At 41.4% G+C, this 17,930-nt stretch overlaps 1 long non-coding RNA gene across 1 annotated transcript; it reads left to right on the forward strand.

Moving 5' to 3' along the window:
• The first annotated feature begins 1,893 nt into the window (after positions 1 to 1,893).
• Positions 1,894 to 11,174, forward strand: LOC144298863 (uncharacterized). The gene is made up of 4 exons (XR_013365735.1): positions 1,894 to 2,329; positions 8,003 to 8,245; positions 10,164 to 10,258; positions 11,098 to 11,174. It is a non-coding gene; the product is annotated as an uncharacterized LOC144298863 (long non-coding RNA).
• The last annotated feature ends 6,756 nt before the right edge of the window (positions 11,175 to 17,930 follow it).

Consider the following 17,930-nt stretch of genomic DNA (forward strand, 5'->3'; position numbering starts at 1 on the left):
AAGGAGCTGGGTACACATTTTTGCTTTATAGTTTCTGGGGGACATTCTGGTGGAGGTCTTCCAATGCTGAGAAATCAAGTTTTGAGCTGTACCACAGGCACCACAGCATATGGATGATGGTCGAGGTATATCAGCCTGCATGTGAGGAAGCTGCAGAAAGTTCTAGGAGCAGAGCCTGCAAAAGGCCCTCCAGCAGCAGCAGCCACACGGGAGTAAAGAGGAAGAGAGCCCATGGGCAGAGATAAATCCACGTGCTCACATGCCTTCTTTCAATGCCAAGAGCCCATAGCTTAAATATTCCCAGGCAGGGATCAATCCAACAGCCAAGAGCTCTAACACGGCAGCCAAGAGAGTCTGCTTGTCAGGAAGCTTTACCTCCTGGTTTGGAAAAATTATTTTGACACCTGCTCAGGCCTGAGGAGTCCATAATCAAATTTTCCTGCTTCCTCTTATGAACTGGAAACCAAATGGAATTTGCAGGAGCCTAATTGCCACAGAAAGGCTGTGCCTGAAATCACTCTTCAGTTATGGCCAATATGGCCATAGGGCTAAGGAGAAAACACAGTGCAGAGTGTTATTAGGTGGACGCTTGCTGAATTTCTGATGAACACTCCCAAACTAACAAGAGAATCATCCCTTCCAAATTAATCACCATGAAAGTATATATTCATGTTTCCAGGGCTGTCTTCCTGGGAATGCAACGTGGATGGTCACTTAGGCCTGTGGAATACTCCTCAATGCTTAGTTTAGTGCTCTGTTGCCACCTGCTTCAAAGTTTTAATCACCTTTTAACATGGGACTTTCTTTTCTTTTTTTTGGGGGGGGGACTTTATTTTCATTTTGCATGGGGGCTCACAAATTATACAGCCATGCTTGTTTTAACAACATAAGGGTTGTTCAAAATTATTTTGCCATTTCTCTTATGGAATTGCTTCTAGGAGAGAGAATGAACTTTGTAGGACCAGTAGGATTGTTTATATAGGATGCAGAGGCAGAGCCAGTGGGATTTGACTTCAAACCCCAGCATTGCTTCTTACTAGCTGCCTCTCCTTCTGGTCTGAATTTTCTCATCTATGAAATGTGGCTAATATATCTACCTCGTGCAGTTGCTGTGAAGATTAAAAATATCCACATAAATGTGTAAAGCCCCTGGTTCTCTGCCTGACATGATAGGTTTCCACTACATGGGTGTTGCTCTCAGATTCATAACCTGTCCAGAGAGGCCAACTAAACAAAACCTTTAGTGACATGGGCATCTGACCTTTATTCAGCAAGTGTTCATTGCTTGCCTGCTGTGCCCCAGTTGAATAATCAGATTAAATCCCTGACCTTATAGGGCTTTCCTTGCAGTATAGGGGAAGACAATAAACCAAGTATGCCAATAAGTACGTAACATAATTTCAAGTGGTAATGAGTGAGAGGGAGGAAAATAAAATAGCTTGCAGGGATAGAGTAGGCCTGAAGAAGAAAGAGGGGAGCTCCCCTAAATACAGGGCTTGGCAGAGATCTCCTTAAGCATGTGATTTGGAGCAGAGACCTCATGATGTGATAGAAAGACCCAGTGGATCATATGGAGGGAAGATTCTTGTAAGCACAGTGAACCAAAGTAGAGGTATCAATGTGGAAATAATGGTGGAAAAATTTGGGCATCTCTCACTCATAACTGTGGCCAGAATATCTGCAGCAAAATATGCTCATGGGTATAATGAGTTGATTTAATACATGTTGCTTGTGTGACAGTGAACGAGGCTGAGGGAAGAGCTACAGTCCTGTTCAAAGGAGAGGCAATATAATTGAGGAGATCAATGTATATGAATAATTCAAGTGAACAAATAAAGGAATGGTCTGGGGAAGGTGGAATAAAGTGTTTATTAATGTCAACAGTTCAAATATAAATGTTGTTTATACGGGGTGGAAGAGCCACTTTCAAGTTCTCTGGATGAGGTTGATGAGATCACTTCCTCCAGGGTTTGGGGTAAACAAATTGGATAAAGAAAACCCCTCTAAAAATGCTGTCCTCTGACACCATCTTCCATAATTTAGGAGTAGGTGGAAGGAGATCAAAGATTAATGTATTCCAAAAATGTAAATCCAAATGTGTAGAACCCAGAAGTCAACGGAAGTCACTGTGTTGCTTAAGATACAGATAAGATGGGCTTCTACCCGCCACGTCGTCATTCCGTGTGATAGAAGGAGTTTGTGCCTGCACCTGACTCTTTTTTCTACTAAAGTTCCCAGGAGGCCCTGTTTTTTTCAGTACCTGTACCAGTCAGCATTCTCCAGAGAAATAGAACCAATAGGATGGATTTCTACACCAGTCGATTTTTAAGTAAGATATTTCCCAAATCCTATTCTCTCTTTCTTTCTATGTGTAGTCATCTTCCTATAATTTGTCACTCATTATTTGTTACGGAACAGCTAGCATTGTTTGTGTGAAGTCCAGAAAGGCAAGAGGAAAGCTAGTCCTTAAGCCAGTGTTGGTGTTACAGGTTTTCATCAAGTAATATAATGAAATTTTACAATATGAGTGCATGACTAGATCTTTATATTCATACATTGCTTCATCTTGCATTTGTTTTCATAATTGGTGATCTTATGGCTTTCCATTTTTTATTTACTAGAAATTTTTGGATCACCCAGGTATTAAATTTTGTATTTTCTTCTTTGGGGTGAACAAGGCCAATAAACAAACAAAATGAAAATGCCATTGCTTATTGAACTACAGATATAAATCTCAACTCCTATGAGATTCTGGAATTAGAGATCTAGTTCAGAGATTATTTGCTCCAATAAACTTTTTCTGGAGCTGTTTTATGTAAATTTCTCTTCAGCACAGATCTGAAACATCTACTGCTCCAGGAAATAAACAGGATGGTTTTTTAAAAAATTAAAAATATGTGATTCCAATAGCTGATAAGATTAACAAATGAGTTTAGAGTGATCATGTTAGAAAAACAACCAGAATACTTTGCAAGAACCTTGCCATTTGTAGAATCTAGCATCATTTTCAAATGAATAAAACTATTATCCCTTAGCCATACAGTTTCTTTTATTTTAAAGTAGTGATTGCCAAGCACTGTATCTGTTTACGTTTATAGCTATGTTTACTGCTGAAGAGGTCTAGATGTCTTGTCTAATCACTCCTCCTTTTGCTTATAATTTAACTTAAAGGAAGCTAAATTATAACAACTCAGATCCCCATCTCACTTCAGACATTTATCAGGATAGTAAGATATATGTGTAGTAAAAATTTCTTTGACAATTCTTGTTGTTGACTTCATTATTGCATTGTGTAGTGCACATGTCTGAATAATGTTTGTTTTAATTTGTGATAACAGGATTTAATTTTTGGATATAGTGAGATAGTTGATAGCTCTACACACCTGAAGTTAATGGGGAGAGAGATCATGTTTGTAAATGAGAAACCTCAGTATTATGAAGATGCAAATTACCCCGAGTGAATCTATAAATTGACATGTTAGTTGGAATCACATGGAACAGGGTTTTTCCCATTGAATATGTTATAAAACTCATTTGGAAGAATAAAAGAGGTCCAGAACAATTTGACAAAGAATGAGAAGGGAAGAATTTCCCTTACTTGGAATCAATCTTGTTGCAAGGTATGGTAATTAAATGGTTAAAACAAATAGCTTAATGGTCAAATTTTCCAAAATTGTTCTTGCAACTGATTTATGCTGTAGATGTTGGAAGGAATAGGCGGAGCTATATGAGGGTTTGAGGACATGAGTAGAGCAGAAAATAATTAGAGGCAGTGGACAGTTGAGGCATCCCTTAGCTCTCTCCTTGTCCAAGGCATTAGCTCCCAGATGTGTATGATGAAGTTAAACTTATCAATGCTGGAAGTGCTGCTGGTGCCAACTGGATGGGCCGTGTGTTGGGATGGGCAGGGAGAAGACGTCCATCTTCCTCTGTTAGTTAAGATTCTTGATTGTGAACAAATAGGATGTCCTTGGACAAATCCTTAGACTAGTACTCCCTTTATCACAACCAGAAGAATATGAATCTTCTGTGGGATCACAGATTTAGTTTTGCACCTACGAGGGAGCCCCCTCCCTAGCAGTTCTCCAGGAGCTCATGCACCCAGCTGGACTCTCCTTCTCCGAGATCAGCAGGTCTAACCTGTCTAGCCTTTGAATCTGGCCAAGAATTCTGATGATGTGCTGAGCAACATGCAATCCTGCTTGTTCCTGCACAGTTTTATTGGCTCTGCAAGTTTTAAAACTCATAAAAGATGTTTTATCAGTAAAAGGAGCTGGCCTACAGGGAACAGATGATTATGTAATAAGGCATCATCTCCTGTGGTCTAATAACCATAACCGGTTTTAAATATTACACATCATAATATCAATAAAGCTTTGGTCATTTATTATCTACTTTTCAAATCTTCTTCTTTCAGTAAAAGATATTAGGAAAGGTCAGAGCTGCTGTCAGACCCCAGTGATAAAGAGCAAGATGGTGCTTTGGAAAATGGTAGTTCTCACAGCGTTCAGGACTATAAACTTTTTAAATTGAATTGTAAAAGTTTATCACTAATAAAGAAACTCTTTTAGGTGATTTTAATGTTATTTGGTCGTTTGGAATATTCCACAGATGGAAACAGATGGTAAGGTCATGAAGTGGGTGAGCATTCGGCATCATAAAATGCAAATGCATTTTCTCTATATTAGAGATGCAGCAGTGTAGTCCTGATAACGTTATAGGTCATTATCTAGTTTCTACGAAGATCAGGTACTTTAACATAGCAAATAAATAGGGAAGGGACTAAGGCTTCTGCTGGCAGGAAAGAGGCTGAGAACAGCCAGCAAAGCTCCTTTTGGTAAAATAAATATATATTTCCTATTTTCTCCTTTAAATGACCTTGGCCAATTCCTTTCTTGTGATGAGCAAGAAACAGTCCACCCTGGATGACAATGGAAATTCATTATTAGCAAAGGGTAATTTTAATAAGAGGTTTGGTTTCTAGGAAGGCAAATATACTAGATCACAAATTCCTTGAGGGTGGACTCTTAGTCTTTGATTTCAGGGTCGTTCATTCATTCAGCAAATGATTAGCGAATATCTACTCCATGTAAGGCATTTCTCTAGACACTTAGAACAAATTCAATGAACAAAATAGGGGGGAAAAGTCCCTTTAGGGAATTCACATTTAAACAGGATAGGTCAAGCAAAAAAGCAATAGATAAAATAGGTAAGTAAATTAGTATGTTATTGTACGAAGTATGTTCAAAAGTGAAAAGTGCAATAGGGAAAAAGAGTAAAGCAGATTCAATGTGATCAAGATGGCTGGGGTGAGGCATGGGGTCCTCTAGGTAATAATTACTGTTATTTTATTTATTTATTTATTTTTATTTTATTTATTTTATTTTTTATTTATTTATTTTATTTATTTATGATAGTCACAGAGAGAGAGAGAGAGAGGCAGAGACACAGGCAGAGGGAGAAGCAGGCTCCATGCACCGGGAGCCCGACGTGGGATTCGATCCTGGGTCTCCAGGATCGCGCCCTGGGCCAAAGGCAGGCGCCAAACCGCTGCGCCACCCAGGGATCCCTATTTATTTTTTTTTTAAAAGATTTTATTTGTTCATTGATGAGAGACACACAGAGAGAGGCAGAGACATAGGCTGAGGGAGAAGCAGGCTCCCCATGGGGAGCCTGATGTGGGATTCGATCCCAGGACCCCAGGATCATGCCCTGAGCCAAAGGCAGATGTTCAACCACTGAGCCACCCAGGCATCCCAATTCCAGTTATTTTAATATGCATGTTGCAGACCTTTATTTTACAGTGCCTACACATGCATATATATATTTTTAAAGATTTTATTTATTCATGAGAGACACACACACAGAGAGAGGGGCAGAGACACAGGCAGAGGGAGAAGCAGGCTCCACACAGGGAGCCGGACGTGGGACTTGATCCCAGGACTCCAGGACCACTCCCCGGGCCAAAGGCAGGCACTAAACCGCTGAGCCCTCCAGGGATCCCATGCATATATTTTGAATAATGATAGCTTCTGGTGAATACATAGCATTGTTGCTTCCTTTTAGTCAATCAACCCTATGTCATAAAAAATTTCCTTATCAAGGACTACTTTTCCAAAATGTAAATAATATGGTAATTAGGGAGGTCCTCTTGGAGAAGAGGCTACTTGAGGGCTACTCGAGTGACTCGAAGGGAATGAGCCATAGACATAGGGAAGGGCGTGTACCTGGCATGTCTGAGAAACAGCAGGGAGGCCAGGATGGCTGTAGAGGTGTGAGCAAGCAGGGGAGGAGGGAAAGAAAGCAGAGAGGAAAGGAGTAGGTGGTGCTGAATCATTTAGGGCACCGAATGCCATTGTCAGCGCTTTGGATTTTACTTTGAGTGAAATGGGTACCTTGTAGGGTTTTAAGTACAGAAGTGACATGGCATAATTTATGACTTAAACTCTCTTAAAAAGACATCTGCACCCCCATGTCATTGCAGCATTATTTACAATAGCTCAGACATAGCAAAAACCTAAGTGTTCACCAGTGGATGAATGGATAAAGAAAATGTGATATATATCTCGCATATTAGTTACCTACAGAAAAGAAGGAAATCCTGCCAACTGAGAACATATAGATGGATCTTGAAGACATTATACTAAGTGAAATAAGTCAGATTGAGAAAAACAAATACTGTATGATCTCATTTATATATGGAATCTAACAAACCAAACTCATAGAAGCAGAACAGATTGGTATTGCTAGAGCTCAGGAGCAGGGGGTAGGGAAATGGGTGAAGGTGTTCAAAAGTTCTAAGTTAAAAAGATAAATAGTTTCTGGAGATTTAATGTACAGCATGGTGACTATAGTTAACACAACCGTATTGTAAGTTTGAACGTTGTTAAGACAGTAGATCTTAAAAGTCCTCATCACAAGAAAAAAACTGTAGCTGTGTGAGGTGTTGGATGTGCAACTAGACTTATTGTGACCATTTCATGGTATATACATGTATCAAGTCATTATGTTGTACACCTAAAACAAACACAATGTTATGTGACAATTATATATCAGAAAACCCTCTGGACACTGACTGAAAATATACTGTTAGCAGGCAGGAGACGAAGCAGGAAGACCAGCAAGGAAACTATGTTGGCAGTCCTGGAGAAATGAGGATACTTGGACCAAGTGGGGCTTTGGAGATGGTGGTAGGTGATCAGACTGGCTGTGTTTGACCCTAGAGCCAACAAGACTTCCTGCAGAGTCTATGAGCACTGTCACAGAAAGGAGGAGCCAGGGAGAGCTCCAGGTTTTTTGGCCTGACCAACTGAGGGATAAAGCTATGGTTTCCCTACAGGGGGAGGGCTGCAAGAGGAAATGGCACCGTTTCCATTTTGGACAAGTTGAGTTTGAGGTGTCTGTTAGTCATCCAAGCTGAGATGCCAAGTAGGTAGTTGGATATTTGGCAGAATCTTGAATTTGAGAGAGAGGGGTCTGGCCTGGGGATATGAATTTGGAAGTTATCAACACATCTGATATTTAAATCTAAATATCATCTGATATCTGATATTTAAGCTATGAGCCTGGATGAGATGCCTATAGGCGTGAGTGTAGATAGAGAAACAAGAGGTCTCAGAAGTGACTTTGTGACTAGCTCAGTGAAAGTGGAATGGATAAACAAGATGAATGAGTCATAACAGCATTTAGTGCCCACAAAATGGTAACTCAAATAAATAGCACTAGATACGGAGTTCATGAAAGCAACAATCTGGAGTTATTTACAAATGAAATGTGGCTTCTTTTAGGTCCAGGATGGAAGTGATGAAGAGGGTCACAGTGAGAGGAGAGAGTAATCACAACTGTACTATGTTTATTCACTCGCTCATGTGTTCATGCCTCCCAACAGATATATTTTAATTGCCGAATATGTGCCAGGCATTAATTGCTCATGTTGGGCACTTATAGTTTTTTGCCACCCAGCATCAATTTCTTCTTTCTGACCACTTTAATTTCCTTTCAGGTATTTCTGCTCCCAGCTGTGGGCCACCCTGCAGGGACAGTGAATCCACAAGCCAGTACCGCATAGGGTACTGCCAGGAGACCAGGCGTGTGACCGAAGCTTGGCCAACTAGACTCGCTACACCAGTGTTTTGGCCTTTCAGCAAGGAAAGAGGAAACGACTAGTGGCCCAACAGAATATAATTCAAGTCACCATCGCAAGCTACACATACAACTTTGAATTTTCTAATAGCTACCAAACAAGGTAAGAAGAAACAGGTTTAGCTAATTTTAATTATATATCTTATTTGACCTTACATATCCAAAATACCACCAACATGTTATTGTCATACAAATTATTCACAAAGTATTTTACATTATTTTCCTTGTGCTAAGTCTTTGGAATCGGATGTGTGTTGTACACTTACAGTGCATCTTTTTTTGGATCAGCCATATTTTGGCACCCAATTGCCGCAGGTGGGGTGTTACTGTGTTGGAGAAGGTGGGATGCAAGTTCTTCATTTTAGCAGCAGCACGCTGAGCTTCTGCAGGCTCTTAACAGCAGGGCTGGCTTCCTGACCCTTCAGAGCTTCCCCAGTCTTTGGGGGAGCACTCTCCACTGTGTCCCCCCTCCTGACAAGAACAAATCAGAAAGTTTCCAGCAGCCTGGAATGCAGTTTCTTTTGCTTAGGCTGCTACTGTAATTTCTTGTTACTTGCACTCAAAGAAACCTCAGGGCTCTACCCCTTTTACACTGGAAAACAAAGAAGGATGTGTGCTGGATCAAGACCTTTCACAAGGGTTGAGTCAAGAAGATTAAACCTTCAAAAAGGATGACATGAGTCTGCATGTGTTTAGACAGGACAAACCTCCAAAATAGAGCTTTCAGTAAAAAGACAAAGATGCATAGAATATGTATAGTATGATCCTGTTCGTATAATTTCTTCAGCAACCACACATGCGTATATATTTGTGGACATATACACACATAATTATTACATGGAAAGGAACAAACTTGTAGAGCAGAGGGGACCTTTAGAAACCATGGATGGGCAATGGGCAACAGGTAGATTATGGGCTGAGTTTCCCCCCATTCATGTGTCAAAATCCTAACCCCTAGTACCTCAGAATAAGACCACGTTTGGAAAGGGATCTTTGCAGAGGTAATTAAGTTAAAATGAGGTCACTCGAGTGGACTGTAATCCAGTATAACTGGTGTCCTCGTAAAAATTGGAGATTTGGATGTGCCGCATATGATAAGAAAGGTGATGTGAAGCCACAGGGAGAAGATGGCCATCTCCAAGCCAAAGAGCGAGGGCTGAAGCAGATTCTTTTCTCTTGGCCCTTAGAAGAGCCCAACCCTGCCAGCACCTGAATCTCAGACTTCTGGTTTCCCCATAACTGTGAGAAAATAAACTTCTGTTATGGAAGCCACCTCATCTGGGATCCTTTGCTGTGGAAGCCCTAGAAAACTCATGCTGGGAAGTAGTTAGAAAGAGGGGGTGGACTTTTACTTATTTAAAAGGTTTCTGTTCTAATATTTTTACGAAGTGTACTTCTATGTAAACACCAAGATGTGGAAATATTACAAAAAGAAGAGTCAGGGCCCTCCCTTACCTTCCTACTTCCTTCTTTGTACACATTCCCTTCTTGGAGTTTCCCCACACATGAAGCAAGCAAGCTCCTTGGACTTGCCATCTCCAAAGGGAGGAAGGTGGAACTTATGACTTAACTCCTCCTTGCTCAGTTAATGTACTTGCCCACTTTGTGTAACTGTGGGTACTCTATGATGCTCATTGGAATGATTATGGAGCCATCTTTGTTTTATTTCACTCTGGTCTTTCATCAAGTTCACTATTAGACTTTTATGAAGTTCCTCATCTAGAACTACACCAGTTACAGGTCTTTGCTTGTAGGCAACAGAATGTATGGCTTATAGTCTTAAGCAGAAAAATAATTCATTGAAAGGAAAGAAGGGACCTAACAGATTCCGAAGGAAAGTTCTAGGAATGGGTTTGGGAAAAACAAACAAACAAACAAACACAAAACAAGAAGGCAACAAAGTTCATGGGGAGAGGGGAGTCATAGCCAGAACTGATGGGCTCTTACTTTAGGATGCCACCAATGAAGTTAATCAGCTGATGCTTGTTCTTTTTTGTTTGTTTCTGAATCATTTGCTTTAGGATTCCATACTCAAAGGAAAAAGTGTCTAATAAGCTTATGTCGGCTCATAGGCCCATCCCTTAATCAAGAAAGGCAAGAGACTCTCTCCAGCAAGGTAAGTGCTCTCTGCAAGGCAGGCCCAGTTCTCTCATGGCCAGAGGAAGGGGATCCTAAGTAGCAAAAATAACACAACATTTCTCTTGGATTTTTGGATGATAATTGGTTTGTTTATTCCACAATGTAAAGTTATCTGACCAGGGGCCGTGTTCTGCAGGAAGATCTTTCCTATAGCATCATCTCCCAAAGCACAGAGTTGGATTTACAGTTTTCTTACATGACATCCAAGAGGATGAGTGATTGATAGGTGTCTAGAGTTATAATGTGAAGTAAATTCCATTACATTCTGCCTAGATAGCTTTCTTTATACTTGTCATAGGGGTCCTTTTCTACGTTTTGCTTCTTACTAAAAAGTTGGTCTCCCATTTCAAGGCAGTAATCACTGTGTTGGCCAGACCTTCTTTCATTTTTCAGGTAGTTGAAAAGTCTATCCAATACCCTCACCAGTGGGGGGAAAAATGTAGACTATTGAAATCACTTCCTTTCATCCATGTATTTACAGACCCCGGGAAAATTTGAGTTCATCTCTTTATGATGCAAATCTTAGCAACACATTTCTTAAAGTTTAGAATCAAATTATTCAAAGGCACATCTAATTATGGCCCAAACGCTTGATTTCATTAACTTCAGTAGCATATTACATGGATTTGGGCTGTAGTTATGAGATCATGATTTTATTTTTACCTTATTAATTAAAATATGGATGTTTAGGTCTATTTTAGTCATATTCCCCACAAGTGACTTTGGTTGAGATTTTGTAATGCAGTGGAAACAACATGAGCTCCTGGGGTTGGGCAGACCTGTGTATCCTCGGTGTGAAACCAGTTCTCATTCCAGATGTGAAATACATACCAAATGCAAACTGCAGTGTGCAAACCTTCTGGCAGAGATCACGTGGGCAGCATTCAACAAATGTGAGTGCTTTTCATTTATGCTCCTTTTAAAAAATATTTTAATTTCTTTTTTAATTGAAGTATAATTAATATACAGTGCTATATTAGTTTCAGGTGTACAGCATAGTGATTTGACAATTTTATGCTTTACTCCATGCTCACCATGATAAGTGTAGTCACCATCTGTCCCCATACAGTGTTATTACAATATTATAGACTGTTTCCCTCTGCTGCATTTTCATCTCCATGACTTAATTAATTGAGTGGCAATGGTAGGCAGAAGAGAAAGGGGCAAGGCAGTTGCAGGCTGAGACCTGAAGTTCAAATCTGAAATCTGCTTTATTCCAGCCACGTGAATGCAGGTAAGTTGCTTAAATTCTCAGAGCCTTAGTTTCTTCATCTATAAAATAGGGCTGAAATATCTATTCCTTACTGTGATCTTGAGGATCAGATGAGACACTTGAGGTGTCTATTTCCTGTACATAGTGAGTTCTCAATAAATTGTAACCATTAGGACTTGGCAACTAACATTTTATGTGGTTGACTCATTTGTGCTCCCTAAAACAAATACTCTATAATGCATTTAAAGCAGCTTAATGATTACTGGCTTGTTTAATCTGCAGGTCTGTTTGGTTTGTATGAATATAAGAGTTGGACCAGAAAGCAGAGCAAATCATATAACCTACAATTTCCTAAAATGCATCTAGAACACTAGCCCACCATACAAATGTAACAAAATGGGTCATCAGGAACATGTTTTCTAGTCAAATTGAATTGGGGAAAACTTTTTTTTTTTAATTACTTATTTATTCATGAGAGATACAGAGAGAGAGGCAGAGACATAGGCAGAGGGAGAAGCAGGCTCCATGCAGGGAGCCCGACGTAGGACTTGATCCCCAGACCCAGGATCATACCCTGAGCCAAAGGTAGACGCTCAACCACCGAGCCACCCGGGTGTCCCTGTATTGGGGAAACTTTAACAAAAGTCAAACTGCTATGTGTTTTTTTTGCAGGACTTTTCAGAGCCTTTAACATACATACACAGAGCATAACCAAGTCATGCATTGTGACTTTCCAGAGGCAAATAGTGCAGCAGAATTTTCTAATTTACTTGAAAACAAAACACATTAATATGAGGTTAGGATTATTCAGAAAACACTGTGGAGAAGTGATGGCATAGCTGTGTTACCGGCCACTTGCCAAGTGGCACAGGAAGTGATCACGGCAGACAATCCAACTTGCCCAAAGCGGCCATTGGGGATGTAATCTACTTGCTCTTGAAAGCAGAATTTTTCCCCCAAAATTGAGTTGCAGCCTACGAGGGAGAAACAAATTGCCACCCCACTGTTCACACTTCTGCTCTGTCTGTAAATGTTAGCAACTACCATACAAAGAAATTTGAATTCCTGCAGCAATAAATATGCAAATACACATTTTCTCCAAATATGGCTGGGGCATCATTTTCCCCCTTTTACCACCACAGAGTCCCTAAACAGGTTTGAATCTTTTGACAAAGCTTTTTAAAGCCATCTAGCTGACTTTTTCTTTTGTGTGCTTGCAATCTGTTAACTATATTCCCAGGGAACTCAGATGGAGCACTCTCTCTCCCTTCTCACTCTCCCTCCCTTATTCCCTCCTTCCCTGGCTCTCCCCCCTTCCCTATTTCTGAGCAGTCTTGCCTCTGGATGGACAAATGGAAACTCATTCAGTCACTGCCATGTGAAGCACCAAAATCTAGAAAAATCCTGTTCTATGTCATTGGCTAAGTAATTACTTGAAATGCATTACCCACAGTTTAACTCTTTGACATCAAAGGAGTTTTACCTGCAAATGGACGAGGTCCTATTCTTTATGTCCAAAATATTCTGGTTTTCTCCAGACTCCTGTGCCTGAGTGAATCTCAGGATGGATGGATGGATGGATGGATGGATGGATGGATAGATCAAGTTTCACACATCCATCAACATTTAGAAGTGCAGTGATGTTTCCATCTATAAATGAAGCTGGAAATTGAACATGAAGGAAAAACAAATCTCATAGAGTATAAAGAATGGCTCGAAGCTTACACTTTAGGTCAAGGAGGACCATTTTCTAAGGCTTACATCTTGCTGCTTGGGCAAGATTTTCTTTAGCCTCTTGGGCAATCATTAAATTAAATGATAATATGCACATTTGTAGGGTCCTAATGGTGATGGGCATTAAGGTAAAATATAGTCATGTCTTCATATTTAGGGGGGAAATAATTGGTGCCTTACAAAAATGAGGCATAACTGGGGGATGATGCCAACAGGATCTATGACGTAAAAGCAGATTCTGCACCATAATGTGAGCGTCTGTCTATGTGGCCCACCCATGTGGTTCCAGTGCCTAGGAGGATGGTGGGCACATAGTAGGTGCTCAGTCATTGCTCCTTTGAGGAACAAATAGATACCTTCAAAGAGGTGGCTTCAACCATGGACACGTGTCCCCTCTACCTATGGAGTTGTATTCAGTTATGTCATGACTAAGTAGCACAGTGTCATAGTTAACACTGGCTACAGAGTCAGGGAGCCTTGAGGGTCAGGGTCAAGCCTGTCCCATCTGTGTGGCTTTGTGTAAGTTACTGAGTCTAAACCCCACCCTCCTCATCTCTACGGCGGAGACAGCGATCACTAAGACAGATTGGGAGCAAAGACTGGTTAAGACAGTGTGTATCAAACACCTTTGCACAGCACCTGGCATGTCGTAAGCATTCACTAAATAGTAATATTATGGCTATAAACTTTGTGTCAAATTGGGTCAAATAGAATAAATCCTTGGGTAGAGTAGTATATAACAAGATGCTCTGCAGTGTAAATGGTATGTACTAACTTATCAATGTGGGCCCTGGGTCGAAAATGCAAACATGGCACTAGGTCACACTGTTGATAAATCTCTGTCCCTCATCCTCAGCCCCACCCAGCATGGCTGGAAACATCAGGGCAATAGTGGAGAGCACATCCCAGAGGGCCCTAGAGATGATCATTTCAAAATGTTGCCCTGGATCAGCGGTTTTCAACCAGGGACAGTTATGCCACCCACCCAACCCAAAGAACGTTTAGCAATATCTGGAGTCATTTTCAGTTGTTACAAGTGTGGGGATGGTTGGCAACAGACTACATTTCGGGCTTCTGTGGGTAGGGGCCAGGGGGGCCACTGAGCATCCTCCGGTACAAAGGACAGCCCACAGCAGAGAATGATCAATAGCATCCCAACTTTTGAGTTTGGGTTTAAAAAATATGTGACTTTTTGAAGATTCTGTTGGAGTCAATGTTTCTTGAGGATAAACGATTTATAAAATTATTTTCAGAGTTTGGAAAGGGGTTCAGTCAAGTGGCTCGGTTTGGCTCTGAGGACTGGGGAGCGAGATCCTTTCAGGGAGTCCAAATCTGTTATACTTCCTGGGGTGCGTTGGCTGCACAGCAGGGCCAGTGCAGACGGGTGCAGCCTTATGAAAATATGCCTTGAGCCAATATTCAGCTTTGGAATGTTTTTAATGAGTCGTTTTAAAATACTTGAATGCACTGACTAGTGACAAAGATCCTAATTAACCCAGATTCCACTAAAAATAAGAAGAGCCCATTGCATTTAGGCAGAATTATTTCATCAGTTGGTAAAACAACCCTGCGAGGTAGGCAGAGAAAATAAATTCTGGGGAATAATGATACGAACAACAACATCTCTTGTTTATTAAGCTTGGGCTCTGTGTTACATGCTGCAGTAGAGCAAGATGAGAAGGAACTTTGGGTCTGGAGTTATACTTCAGCCCTATTGCCTACCAGCTGTGAGATTCTGGGAAATTTATTTTTCCCTCCTGCCACTTATGTCTTAATCTGTAAAATGGGAACTGTAATAATATATGCCTCATGGGATTGCTGTGAAAATTCAAAAGAATAAAGTCTCCAAAACATTCAGCGCAGTGCCTGATGCATACACTTCCAGGAGATGTGAGGTCATTCAATTTGGAATAATCCCCACAAAAACTGTGTGGAAGGGAGATATTTAAAGACGAGAACATTTAGAAATGAGAAAACTGTGTCAGAAAGAGATTCAGTGAGTTGCCTAAATTCCCACAAATCGTGAGTAGCCAAATTGGGTCGAATTCCAGAGCCCACTTGGGAAGCCTCGTCCTGGAAGCGTGTCTGGCATATATAAGGACCCAGTACCTATCTGTTGAAGAAGGCTTCCCCTACACTGTATCTTCAATGATCTACATTTTAGGTTGATTTTGCCATTTATTACACTTCCACTCTTGCTGACATAACAGGAATGGGTTCTCAGGTCTCCAGTGGGTGCATCAGGTTATTCAAATACCGTAAATGGCACATTTCACACTTGGAAAATTGCCCTCGGAGAAACAGCAAAAGGTGTGTCAGTGTTTCCACCAAGAACTAGTTCTCAGCAGACAGGAGTCACGAGAAGCATGTGTGCTCTGGTCACATTGCCTGGACCTTCTTATTGGAGCTTCCTTCAAGTGTTCCCTGGAAGAGCCTCCAGGGAGAGATGAGTCCGTAGGCTGCCTAGCACAATTAAGAAGAGCACACAGCATGTGTGTGTGTGTGTGGGGTGGGGGGTGCTCACATGTGATTGTGTATGTGAGTGTGTGTGTGAGTGTGTATGTGCCCGTATGTGTATGTGTGCCCATCTGTGAGTGTGTATGTGTGTGTACTTGCGTGCCCATGTGTGTATGTGAGTGTGTGTATGTACCGCTGTGTGTGCCCATGTGTGCATATGAGTGTGTATGTGCCTGTGCCTTTGTGTGTGTGTGAATGTGCCTGTGTGTGAGTATGTGTATGTGTGCACCTGCGGGTGTGTATGAGCCTATGTGTGTATGTGTGTGTGTACCTGTGTATATGCCCGTGTGTGTGTGTGTGTGTATGTGAGTGCCTGTGTGTGTTGTGTGCCTGTGTGTGAATATGTGTATGTGTGCACCTGTGGATGTGGATGTGAATGTGTATATGCCCATGTTTGTATGTGCCTGTGCCTCTGTGTGCACCTGTGCGTGTACATGTGACTGTGTATATGCCCAGCATATGTATGTGGTGTGTGTGTGCGTGTGTGCTTGTGGGTGTGTACTCTGGTCACAGACCTGAAGCAGCCCTCATCACACAGTCACCTTGACCAATGCCATGGCAATGACGAGGCTGACATTGGAGTCGTGGGAATAGCTTGGAGTTGGGCTCCTCCTAATTCTATTTAATCGCGCAGCCCTGGATTTGACACCAGTTGCTTGGAAATGGAAGGTGCGAAGGGTGGACCGTGTCTTCCCAGCTTGGCAAGATTGAGATAGAAACAGCAGCTGATGGGCATGGCCCCACCACAGCCCTGAGAACCTTCTGCGGGAACCTCCCTGATGGCTCCAGGGTTCAAAATCAGAGCGCCACTCACCTCTCGGCTGTGGCAGCCTTGCCCTCAGGACTAGGCCCACCCTTCCTTCCTTCGCTGCTTATACTTTTTCACCATTTGATTTTTTTCTGGTTTATTTTTTGGCCCGGTCATCTGATATTGGGCGAATTGAGGAAATGAATATCAGAAATGACTCCTGCTGTTAAACTCATCAGTGTCCTCCCCAGGATGAGAATTCGATTACATAATTTGATGCAATTGTCTACCCTGAGCACAGCTGGGGCGCCTCACCAACAACCATTCTTTACATGTCCTCATGCCACAAACTTTTCTCAGGCTCACCCTGGTTTTAAAATATTTTAGATATCTCTGATATTCTTTGGAGTCTTTATATCCTGTAAATATACAACGGTCTACCCTTTGAACTAGCAATTCCTTTTCTAAGAAATTATTCCACAAATTTTTATTTTTGCCCAAGCAGTATAGTAGAATAGACTATAATGATATCTATTTCATCATTACTTATAACTTATTTGTTCATTTCATGCATTTTAAAAGTATTCACTGTTCAAAGCCATAGGAATCAGTTGTAAACAAATACTTAAATCTATTTATCTTTCCCTTATAGGGCTTATGCTGTCCTTGGGAATGATAGACCATAAACAGAATAAGTAAACAAATAATATTAAGTTGTGAGAAGGGAATGGGAAATTTGCAGGGGATATATGTGTGATGGAAATATGGTTGTGGGAAAGGCTTTACTGAGAAGCGACATCTGAGTCAAAAGCAGAAGGAAGTGAGGCAGGGGTTCATGTGGACATCTAGGGAAGGATGATCTCAGCAGAGGGAACAGCAAGTGCAAAGGCCCTGAGGTAGGGTGTACCTAGCATGTTCAAGGAACGGCAGGGAGGCCAGTGAGACTGGAACACAGAAAACCAGGGGAAATGAGGAAGGTGTACAGAGGCTGGTTGGCAATGATCTTGGCTTTTACTTGGAGTGAGGTGAGATAGAGAGGAGGGTTCTGAGCAGAGGAGTGACATGATGTGCCTTGCATTTTAATCAGATCACTCAGGCTGCTGAGTGGAGATTGGACTGCAGGGAGGCGAGGGCCAGAGCTGGAAGACCAGAGAGGAGGCTGTTGTGAACCTCCGGCAGGGACGGAACAAAGATAGGAGAGTTGGAGGTGGCAAAAAATAGTCAGAACTGGATATAACTGTAGGTGGAGACGCCAAGGTTTATAAAGTACCTACTGTCTATCTGGAGGGTAACCGTTTAAAGACAATTACAGCATACTCGTTCAATAAAATAACAAAAGTGAGCTTTAAGAATATTTCTATGTTACAGAGTTGCATGAAAGCATCAAGATGCATAGCAACAGGATAGTAAAATTCCTGAGTTATAAAAATGCATATA

Source organism: Canis aureus, chromosome 26 (genome assembly GCF_053574225.1).
Source record: "Canis aureus isolate CA01 chromosome 26, VMU_Caureus_v.1.0, whole genome shotgun sequence".
Taxonomy (NCBI): Eukaryota; Metazoa; Chordata; class Mammalia; order Carnivora; family Canidae; genus Canis; species Canis aureus.